Source organism: Haliotis rufescens, unplaced genomic scaffold (assembly GCF_023055435.1).
Source record: "Haliotis rufescens isolate VD_foot unplaced genomic scaffold, xgHalRufe1.0.p SCAF_7, whole genome shotgun sequence".
Taxonomy (NCBI): Eukaryota; Metazoa; Mollusca; class Gastropoda; order Lepetellida; family Haliotidae; genus Haliotis; species Haliotis rufescens.
In genome coordinates this window covers 45093517-45106731 of record NW_025964361.1, presented here as the reverse complement: position 1 = coordinate 45106731, position 13215 = coordinate 45093517, and positions in this window count along the sequence as shown.

Below are 13215 nucleotides of genomic sequence, written 5' to 3'. Positions count from 1 at the left end.
GTGCTGCTGACTTAATTTTACATTCAAGACATTGATGCTTATTATGATGATAAGAGCTGCTTCTAAGTCGTTAAATTTAAGTTTTAAGTAGTTTGATAAAACCCCAGGTATATAAAAGATATTCATAACGAGATCATTAGCATCAGTTCCATTAAGCTAGCACAAATGCCGGCTCCAATGTGCTGAAAGGAATTGTGAACAATGACTTTATATTTCAATATTGATCGGGGACATTAAGCTTCTTAACAAGAACATATTTCACGAGTAAAACCCCTTTTCACGATCTTATAACTCCGTTACTGATCAGTGCGTTTGAAGCTAACAAATCTCCCCGAATCACATCAAGCAGGTTGTTAACGAGATACCACGAAATCCCGTGAGAATCGACGAGACATGTGTAATATACGACGATAATGGTTGTCAGGAAGTATCACGCTATAACTGCATGGAGTTTTTGCTCCTTTTCTAATCAGTATCGTGGTGGTTTACCGTTTTCCTGGTTTGAGTGAGTGAGTGAATGAGTGAGTTGTGTTTAACGCCGCTTTTAACAGTATTCCAGTTATATCACGGCGTGTCAGCTTAATGTGGGAGGAAAGCCCGAAGTGATGCAGGTCTCAGACGTTTCAGCTTCGGTGAAACCCACGAGCACGGGTATGGTGCTGACAAACCTAGAAACATAATTGGGGCGAACCAGGATTCGAACCATTAATCATAGGTTTCTGGCGTGCCAAAGGGACGCAACTCAGCACAGCGAATCGCGGCGCCTAAGACGATTGGGCCACCCGTGCCCCCCTCCTTGTTTGAAATTTGTAGCATATCGAGGTCTTTACATCAAGCATGAGCCAGAACCTAAGGTTTTGATAGTCTGATATTGCCTGGATTATCGTCATTATATTCCACACACACCAACTATACATAGCTCTGTCAATTCTGAAAGCCTAGTTTGTAATCTCGTTCATCAAATATGAATGAATGATTGACAGTTTGATACCAACTGACACACATTTCATCATGGAACTGCAGTTACATCAAAGCAAATGTCATATGGTAATATTCCTGAATCGGCTCAGTTCTATGCGCCATTAGTTTCATGTACATATCAATCATCTAAATAAATCACTCTCTTTTGCATCGAAACATCAATATTGGCTATACTGTTTACGATGTTTTCATTTCATATTTGCGTATTTCATTATGTTATCCCGAACGTCAGCACTAATTTGTTAAAAATCATAGCTTTTAAGGATAAAGTTATTAATCATATCACCATCAAGTACTGGTTGCTGAAAAACCAAGCTCGAGGTTTAAGCATGATTCCGGTAAATGTCTTAATGGTCGTGCTTAATCGTGACGAGTGGCACCATTAGGACGATTGTTTCCTAACTACAAAGAAACATGGTTATGACGAAGCCCAAGGGAGTTGTGAAATGTGTTCCTAATATCCGTTTTCCGTTACTCGCGAAACATTATCTGCCATTTCGACTGTCTTATTCACGTTCCTATAATTTACCGTGCTCATGCTCTTTGACGTATTTGGTACTCAAATTCATTTCCTCTTCTTGGTATTTTCGTAAGTAGTTATTGAATAATTTTGACAATGTCGGTTACAAATATTGCAGCCCAAGAATTCAGATGAACGACTGCTGGTAGTCTTATGACGTCACCAATTGGCCATCTCATCTGATTACTATCAGCGTTAATTACTGTAAAGTGTTTCCTTCCATTGTCTACTACTAACTGCCTATCAGGGCCAATTATCTCTTGGCTTCCCTTGTTAAGTTTTCACGTTTTGTTGTCTTATTACTTTTGTTGTTCTTACATGTACATATATATGCTCTCGGCCTCATATCATTAATTTACCTGATGAAGGATAAAGTACATACCCCGAAACGTTGTGTTCCTCATAATAAAGAAGTTGACATCGATAAATTCTCTTCTTAAGGTGCATCACTTCCAAATGCCTTTCAAAGACTTGAAGGTTAATATAAATCACATGTATCAGCAACATAACTCACATGTGACGTTAATATAAGTCACATGTATCAGCAACATAACTCACATGTGACGTTAATATAAATCACATGTATCAGCAACATAACTCACATGTGACGTTAATATAAGCCACATGTATCACAACATAACTCACATGTGACGTTAACATAAGTCACATGTATCACAAGATAACTCACATGTGACGTTAACATAAGTCACATGTATCACAACATAACTCACATGTGACGTAAACATAAGTCACATGTATCAAAAACATAGTTCAGATGTATCAAAAACATAGCTCACATGTGACGTAAACATAAGTCACATGTATCACAACATAACTCACATGTGACGTGAACATAAGTCACATGTATCACCAACATAGCTCACATGTGACGTTAACATAGGTCACATGTATTACAACATAACTCACATGTATCACCAACATAGCTCACATGTGACGTTAACATAAGTCACATGTATCACAACATAACTCACATGTGACGTTAACATAAGTCACATGTATCAAAAACATAGCTCACATGCATCAAAAACATAGCTCACATGTGACGTAAACATAAGTCACATGTATCACCAACATAACTCACATGTGACGTTAACATAAGTCACATGTATCAGCAACATAACTCACATGTGACGTTAACATAAGTCACATGTATCACAACATAACTCACATGTGACGTAAAAATAAGTCACATGTATCACAACATAACTCACATGTGACGTAAACATAAGTCACATGTATCACAACATAACTCACATGTGACGTTAACATAAGTCACATGTATCAGCAACATAACTCACATGTGACGTTAACATAAGTCACATGTAACACAACATAACTCACATGTGACGTTAACATAAGTCACATTTATCACAACATAACTCACATGTGACGTTAACATAAGTCACATGTATCAAAAACATAGCTAACATGTGACGTTAACATAAGTCACATGTAACATAACATAACTCACATGTGACGTGAACATAAGTCACATGTATCACCAACATACCTCACATGTGACGTTAACATAGGTCACATGTATCACAACATAACTCACATGTATCACCAACATAGCTCACATGTGACGTTAACATAAGTCACATGTATCACAACATAACTCACATGTGACGTTAACATAAGTCACATGTATCAAAAACATAGCTCACATGCATCAAAAACATAGCTCACATGTGACATTAACATAAGTCACGTGTATCACCAACATAACTCACATGTGACGTTAACATAAGTCACATGTATCAGCAACATAACTCACATGTGACGTTAACATAAGTCACATGTATCACAACATAACTCACATGTGACGTAAAAATAAGTCACATGTATCACAACATAGCTCACATGTGACGTTAACATAAGTCACATGTATCAGCAACATAACTCACATGTGACGTTAACATAAGTCACATGTATCACAACATAACTCACATGTGACGTAAAAATAAGTCACATGTATCACAACATAACTCACATGTGACGTAAACATAAGTCACATGTATCACAACATAACTCACATGTGACGTTAACATAAGTCACATGTATCAGCAACATAACTCACATGTGACGTTAACATAAGTCACATGTAACACAACATAACTCACATGTGACGTTAACATAAGTCACATTTATCACAACATAACTCACATGTGACGTTAACATAAGTCACATGTATCAAAAACATAGCTAACATGTGACGTTAACATAAGTCACATGTAACATAACATAACTCACATGTGACGTGAACATAAGTCACATGTATCACCAACATAGCTCACATGTGACGTTAACATAGGTCACATGTATCACAACATAACTCACATGTATCACCAACATAGCTCACATGTGACGTTAACATAAGTCACATGTATCACAACATAACTCACATGTGACGTTAACATAAGTCACATGTATCAAAAACATAGCTCACATGCATCAAAAACATAGCTCACATGTGACATTAACATAAGTCACGTGTATCACCAACATAACTCACATGTGACGTTAACATAAGTCACATGTATCAGCAACATAACTCACATGTGACGTTAACATAAGTCACATGTATCACAAGATAACTCACATGTGACGTAAAAATAAGTCACATGTATCACAACATAGCTCACATGTGACGTAAACATAAGTCACATGTATCACAACATAACTCACATGTGACGTTAACATAAGTCACATGTATCACCAACATACCTCACATGTGACGTTAACATAAGTAACATGTAACACAACATAACTCACATGTGACGTTAACATAAGTCACATGTATCAAAAACATAAGTCACATGTATCAAAAACATAGCTAACATGTGACGTTAACATAAGTCACATGTAACATAACATAACTCACATGTGACGTTAACATAAGTCACATGTATCAAAAACATAGCTAACATGTGACGTTAACATAAGTCACATGTAACATAACATAACTCACATGTGACGTGAACATAAGTCACATGTATCATAACATAACTCACATGTATCACCAACATAGCTCACATGTGACGTTAACATAAGTCACATGTATCACAACATAACTCACATGTGACGTTAACATAAGTCACATGTATCAAAAACATAGCTCACATGCATCAAAAACATAGCTCACATGTGACGTAAACATAAGTCACATGTATCACCAACATAACTCACATGTGACGTTAACATAAGTCACATGTATCAGCAACATAACTCACATGTGACGTTAACATAAGTCACATGTATCACAAGATAACTCACATGTGACGTAAAAATAAGTCACATGTATCACAACATAGCTCACATGTGACGTTAACATAAGTCACATGTATCACCAACATACCTCACATGTGACGTTAACATAAGTCACATGTAACACAACATAACTCACATGTGACGTTAACATAAGTCACATGTATCACAATATAACTCACATGTGACGTTAACATAAGTAACATGTATGACAACATAACTCACATGTGACGTTAACATAAGTCACATGTATCAAAAACATAACTCACATGTGACGTTAACATAAGTCACATGTATCATCAATATAGCTCACATATAACGATAATATAACTCAACTGTATCACCAACATAGCTCAAATGTGACGTTAACAAAAGTAACATGTATCACAACATAACTCACATGTGACGTTAACATAAGTCACATGTATCAAAAACATAGCTCACATGTATCAAAAACATAGCTCACATGTGACGTAAACATAAGCCACATGTATCAGGAACATCTCTCACATGTGACGTTAATATAACTCAACTGTATCATCAACATAGCTCACATGTATCAACAAAAAAATCCTCGAACTCACCAGCGAAACGCCCCGTTAAGTGTACAATGCATGAACCATTGTCTACCCATTATGTCAACAGGATGAAAACCAACCCCAGACAAAGACACACAACCGTCATCTGCCAGTGTCTTCTATAAAAAAAACATGATCATTAAACTTTCAAAGGGAAATGGGCACAGCAAATCATTGTTTCTTTCTTTACACAATACATCAATTATTACATAAACGCCGCGACAAACAGTACTACCATGGGAACTATCTCTGCCTAGTAACGGATGTGTTTCTAAGGTGACTAAATATACGGTTTGGCTGTGCCAGTGTAATCCATACAATTCGAGAAGGACCATAACACAAATGAGAGTTTTGTGAAAAAGCCTACAAGGGCTCAGGAAATGATAGCATTACGAAATAGGGGATAATACGAGAAATTGGAGTTTCATTTGAATGAATCTGTGGTCGGTCCAAGAATCTGTCTCTGATGGCTATCAACTTTGTATTCTTCCAGATAAGAAAGGTGATCGTTACTTTCCTTGCTTTCTTTTCTCGTTGAGACTTACGATTGGGTAATTGAGTTTTAGTGTTGGGGAAACGAAACCCAGTGTGACTCGGGTGTTTGATGTTTACCACTTTGTATTGAAAAACAAATCATCTGGAACTTATGGCCGTCGGATCATGGCAGCGAAGGAACGCAACTCTGGTCAGCGAAATAAAGACATCTGTGCCCCCGAGACAACATGGTATCAGCTGGGATCTAAATTCGAATACCGTATTCGACGTAATAAGCGCCCACGGCGATATTTGCTAATATATTGGCAAGTGAACAATCCCAATTAGCACCCCTTCCGATTGATCAATGTAGACAAGACTTATTTATTCGTGTATAATACGCACTCGTGTGTTATATGCACCTTTAATTATGGGCAATTAAATTCTGGGAAAATATATCTGTCGTATATAAACAGTCAGACCGTCAGTATAAACCACGAAATTTATCTTTCAACTCTGTTTTTTCCACCAAAATAATACTCTAATAAGAGCCCCCTATTTCTAATTTTGAGAGCTCTCTGGGCGCTTATTACGTCGAATACGGAATACAGAATAGGGAAATCAGCATATATTGGCCGATATTGCCTGCTCCATTGAACACAATTTGGATGCGTCCATGCGATAGATCTGGACCTGATCACTGATCTTCAATAAAATGCCAGCACAGAAGCATTTGAACCATGAAGTAATAAGTAAACCCTATGAATAAATGTATGGATGTAAATACATGTCTTGTACGGTTTCCAAAACACATCAACGTACAGTTGACATGTAAACAGTGCATTTCGTAATGTGAACTTGCGCCCAGATATTACAACAAAGTACCCACATAATTGTATGGCAAGAAGGATGACTTTAACTTCCCTCAACCGTTTGGTGTCCACATTTCACAACTTTTGAGGTACAACAGGTCATGCTCTTTCTACGAAGATTCCAAGAGGGTCACACGACTTTTGCTAAAAACTTGTTTGTTCAGGGTTATAGCATTCAAGTGAGGTTTCACTACGTTCTATGGAAGACTTGTTGAGAACATTTCCACATTTTTTATCAAACGATGTCAGAAGCAATTCCCTAATGTGAACCATACCCGTGTTAGTTCAGGTGAACACTTGACTTGCCTTTGCATGTGTTTGTGACGGGAAAGGCTATGCTTACTGTTTCGCGAACACCTTGTGTCATGATCACTAACTTTAAAAACACATATTTAATTATATGATATTGTTGAAATCGTACACGATTCCTTGTGATTATAGAAATGGTTTTGTCGCTTTTGTCTACAAGAAAATCCTTCGTCAATCGGCCGCCTCCGTGGTCTTGTGGTAGAGCGTCCGCCCGGAGAGCAGAAGGTCCGGAGCTCGATTCCCGGCCGCGTCATACCAAAAGATGTTAAAAGATGGTACTTGTTGTAACCCTGTCTGGTGCTCGGCATTAAGGGGCTAAAACAAGGACTGGTCGGCTCAGAGTCAGTATATGGTGTCTGGGTGGGGTATTCATGTTAAACTGCGGCATGGTATCTCAGTGAGCTAGCACTATAAATCGGCATCAGTCTGGACTAGTACAAGCAGCCACACACACACGTGCATGCACGTCGCTATATAAGTGCAATAATCTTGGACGCGACGTTAAACTCAATTTCACCTCACCTCACCTCATTCGTCAATCGGCTTGTCTTGGCGTATTGCTTGTTACTGCTTGCATGGCATTGCTTGTGTACACTTTCCTGGTGGTGCTTGTATGATATCGATCTCTTGGTATTTTGGTTGGTACTTTTAGTCTAGAATGACTTTGTAGTATGGCTTCTGTGATTAGTACTGTCACTTTAGTATTATGGTCCAGTGCTGCTTGTGTAGTATGGAATGTAGCGATTGTTTAATATTTCTTGTGTCGTGTAATTGTTAGTGTAGTATTTTCTTTGCGGTATTGTTCGTGTGTGCGTACGCGTGCGTGTGTGTGCGCGCGTGTGTGTGCGTGCCTGCCAGGTAAGTCTGTGTCAATATAGTAATTCAAGGAACTCCAGGTCTGAATGGATTGAAAGTTCAGAATGAAATAATATCTGGTTCAGTTAACACCCAGATTGAAAGTTGAATAACTCTGTGTAAATGTCTTTGAACGATCATTAAACATGTAACATGATCTTAACAATATTTATTTCCAAAACACGGAATGGGATTGGTGAACAGGTAAAGCCTATTTAAACGCCTCTCCCTACAAAGGACATTTTACAATAAAAGTGAACTGTACATAAAATAATAAATTAAGATCAATTGTGACTACTGTTGCAAATATTATGACGCGAAAATAAAGGGAACACACAAATACACACATACATATACCGGTACAGAAGCAAAACGGTGCATATATACGTATACACATATACCGTCACATACCAGCATGTCACACATACAAACAACATTAGGCTTATCTACTATATTATCTATATGATTTGACCAGTAGGCATCTTGCTGAAACATTAGACCTAGGTGTTTATGCAATGATACCTCTGTTATTGGAGTACCTTTCATTTTAAGAGCAGGCTTTTGGCTTGGGTTTATTTTTCTTGAGTTTCAGTCTTGTCTGGTTGAAACGTTACTTGCCATTAATACGCCCATACGGATATCCTTTCTAGCTATAGGTCAGCATTTACATAACTCGCTGCTGGGATCGTCGACAATAATATAAAGTGACGTATCGTCTGCAAAGAGACGTATATTACTGTCTATATCATCAACCAGGTCATTTATAAAGATCAAATATAATAATGGTCCTAGCAACATGTTATAACCACCATCCATTTCCTAGCCCCTTGACATCTGTGATTATTCACCTATTGAGAGGCACGACAACGCTCTGCTACGCTTGGACGGCAATAACCCGATACAATGTAGCTGTACTTCCGTGTTTTGTCCTCTTTCCATATTTGGCTTGTATGTAATCCTGACGACGTTACTAGTGATGAAAAACAAATATTACTTCGGATGTGTACTGTAGCATTAGTTCAGTCTCGAAAGTCAATTTCCCTCGGAACTACATACCGGCAGATGAAAGACCTTTGTTAGAACGGGAACGACGACTCCGTTGAATGTATGCGTTAATCATGTTAAGTCTGTGTCAACACAACGTGATGTATGTTGTTGGAGGGTTGTAATTACATGATGAATGACTACATTGACCTAACCATTATGTAACCGACTCTAACCACGATGTTCGCCGATAATACTGTTTCACTATTTTAAATTATTTACATTTCATCCAATTCTCAACGGGATTCATCAAAGGAGGAAACATGTTTAAGCCAGAAAAGTAAAACACACTGACCCGGATTTGTATAAGGGGAATTGCTTTGATAATATTGATATCGGGTGGATATTGTTATAACAATAGGTGAGAGTGGGTCGAGTTTTGGAGTTTAGTGCTTAAAGCGTTTGCTTGTCTCGCCGAAAGCCCAAGTTTCTATTCTCAATGTTGGTTACAATAAGTGAAGCCCTTTTCTGGTGTTCCCCGCCATGATATTATGGTACTGCTTGAATATTGATAAAAGCGGAGGAAACTAATACTAGCGAGCCGTATGGGTCTGTTTGGTTGGTTGGCTTGTTGTTTAACGTCGCACTCAGCAATATTCCAGCAACATGACGACGGTCTGAAGATAATCGAGTATGGACCAGACAATCAAGAGACTGACATCATGAGCATTGTTCCACACAACTGAGATACGATGACATGCATCAACCAAGTCAATGTTGCCTGACCGCCCGATACTGTTAGTCGCCTCTTACGACAAGCGTAGTCGCCATTTACGACAAGCATGGGTTGCTGAAGACCTATTCTATCCTGGATCTTCACGGGGCAGCAGTATGGGAATTCGTGTGGTCTGCAGTATCTCTGTTGTGTTTAGTGTTTGTAGTAATGCTTTTTTAAGGTCGTTATAAGTCTTAAGTAAATATAAATCAGTGTGTGTAATGGTGCGTGAGGGGGCATGAGTAGCCCAGTGGTCCCATGGGCCGCATTTTGCTGTGCGATGTTGCGACCCTTAGATGTGTGAGGATCCGATGATAGTGGCTTCGAATCCGAGTCTCACTCAATATCCATTACACGTCAGCAGAAATTTAGAAATCCTGTACAGTATACTTTAATTTGACATAAATTGCAATGGTATATATTTCTTAAGAACTAGTGGAAAAAAGTAACAGTGCTTCAAATAAATTGCTGACATGTTAAAATTACATCCTTACGGTGGCCCATAAGGGACATGGAGTCTGTTTTTCAATATTTTGATATTTCACTTACTTTTATCGTTACCTTTTGCAAATTAACACAATTTGTCATACAACTATGTGATATATCATGGAAAATGTGTTTTCAAGTAGCTATTGAATCGTTGAAATGTGAAGCGAAAATGTCAAAAACTAAAATGGAAATGTCAAAAACAAAAACGAAAATGTCAAAAACAAAGTTTTCTGTATTTTCATTTTGTTTTTGACATTTTCGTTTTTGTTTTTGACATTTCCTTTTCACTTTTCAGCGATTCAATATCTTCTTTATACATGATTTATCACATATTTGTATGACAAATCGTGTTAATTTGCAAAAGGTTACGATAACAGTGAGTGAAATATCAAAGTATTGAAAAACAGAGTCCATGTCGCTTATGGGCCACCGTACATCCTGCTATTTGGTTATTCGTCTGATCAATGTTTTATCATAACAAATTCATTGACAAAACCCATACTTGGTAACAGGCGACACGCCCTAAAAGGGGCGGTATCACAACTCAATAAACAATGTCAGTTTCGGATGTAATCACCATTTTCGCTGATACCAGGGAGGAAGTGGCGGCGCATTGAAGACACCATGATTGAAAACAGCCTGGGAGATGTTGTTCCAAGTGTCATCCAAAGATTGACACAACTGAGTTAACTTTATCTGCTGGTTCCGGTCCTGTCGTAGGCGTCGTTCAATCTCATCCCAGACATGTTCTATGGGGAGAAGTTTGGAGAAAAAGCTGCTATGGCAGTTCATCAATGCTATGCTGTCTTAAAAAGTCTGATACCTCGCTGGATTTGCACGAAGCTTTTAAGTGTAGAACATGACCTCGAACGTTGTCGTCCCGGTGATGAATTGTGTTCTCCCATGGTTGTAATGTCACTCCATATTATATTTCCACCCCCAATGTGACAACGCTTAGAAACGCAAGCATCGCTTAAACCTTCTCCTGGAAGCCAGCTGACCCTTGCACGACCATCACACCTGTCCAGATAAAACTTGGACTTATCTGTGAACAAGATACTGTCCCAGTCTTGTCTTCTGAACCCCGGATGCTGTCTAACACCAGGATAGGCATGCCGGACTGTGGAAGCAAAGGTCTGTTAACAACTACCCCAGTATATCAGTCAGAATGAGTGAGTATGGTTTTACGCCGCTTTAAACAATATTCCAGCAATATCATGGCGGGGGACACCAGAAATTGGCTTTACACATTGTACCCATATCGGAATCGAATCCGGGTCTTCGGTGCGACGAGCAAACGCTTTTCACCACTCGGCTACCCGACCGCCCTCAGTCAGAATGACAGTGCGTCGTAATACATGTACATTAAGTACAAGGCGTCAAAATGGCCGACGCGATTTTGAAGTTGTTAATGAACCTGTGGCGGTTTCACGTGTTGGTCATCATAAATCTGTTGACCGATCATTCAAAGGTGATAATAAACATGTGTCAAATAGATACTAAGGTAAATTCATAAAGTGCCGTACGCCCAGTATGGATACGGATAGAGTTGATACTACGGTAGTTTGGTATATGTGTATTTCTTCGTTTTGTTCATTAAGATTGGTCGTCGCGAGGATGTTCGTGAACGATCATACAGTCAAACTCTCTCAATGTATCTCTCAAGATTAAGGGCTCAACATGATCAGAAAGAACGCGTCTATATGTATTCGTGCAAAAGAATTCCCTTGGCTTACCCCGGGAATTTGTAAGTGGTCCGTCAGTGTTTACGTCATCTCAAGAATACGGTCTCGTGAAAAAAGTATGAACGTCAATTTCGCTGCCATGTCACCGACCTTTCGCCCAATGGAAAAACCGCATACCGTGTAAACTTCACATTAAAAAATTATAATGCCTTTGAAGGTATATTGACAATATTGGGAGGCGTAAATACATAATGCACAAATATACATAGGGAAGTTTTGAATTAGGTTTAGGTTTCAAAGCCTGATGTACATCTGTACTTTTTCCATTGGTAAATGTTTATCGTTGTTAAACAATTTATAAAACGGAAAGATAGTAAAATGGCCACTTCCGCATTCACCAATGTGTTCGCTTACATTTATGCAACGTACATATGGATCTCGAATTTGTTGTCTGTGTACAGTGATTCGGTCTTTTAGTTGCACACAGGTTTCCCAAACATAGTGTTCACCATATCCCGACAGTAAATAGTCAATCTTTACAATATAAATATGTAGTCTTCAGTTATCAGTGGGCAGGTTCCACATCGAATTGTGTGATATTTTGTTACACCGACGGTATTTGTATTTGGTGAATATTTAGATGGACACATGATTTGTAAGAGATTTTTCGGCTGTCTAGTGCTGCGTATAGGTTTACTCTTAGATGTACATTTACTTATGTTTCACTTTGTGTAATATATAGAAATATATACACAAATGGAAGTATTCACCGCTTCAGTTATAACAGAAGAGGTTAAGGATTAAATGAGCTCGTCAGTTCCTGAATTTTACCAAGCCATCACATAGCTTCTTATTTCTAGCTGGACCGCCTTCGTGGTCTAGTGGTAGAGCGTCTGCCCGGAGAGTGGAAGGTCCGGGTTTCGACCCCCGGCCGCGTTACACTAAAAGACTTTCAAAGATGGTACTTGTTGTTACCCTGCCTGGCGCTCGGCAATAAAACAATATAAGGGGCTAAAACAAGGACAAGGACACACACACACACATACATGCATGCACGTCGCTATATAAGTACAATAATCTTGAACGCGACGTTAAACCTCATTTCACCATGCCTTACCTAATTCTAGCTGCCTGTCTGGTGACCTTATCCCCCTTACTCCAGTGCGTAGGAGTAATTCTAACGAGACGCCTTGTAACGATCTGCATCACTACAGAATGAAGCAATAATGACAAAAGTGCGAACAGACTTCTATGAGATAATTACAATCTAGACTTTCTATATGACTCATAAGTTTTTTCCTCCGATCATCAGCTCATACGAAAGGTCAACATGCTAACGCGTAAAGCGTAAAATGTCCTTTGTTCTGTAAGAGTTTGGTACAACTGGTTGAACTTTGAAGAAAAT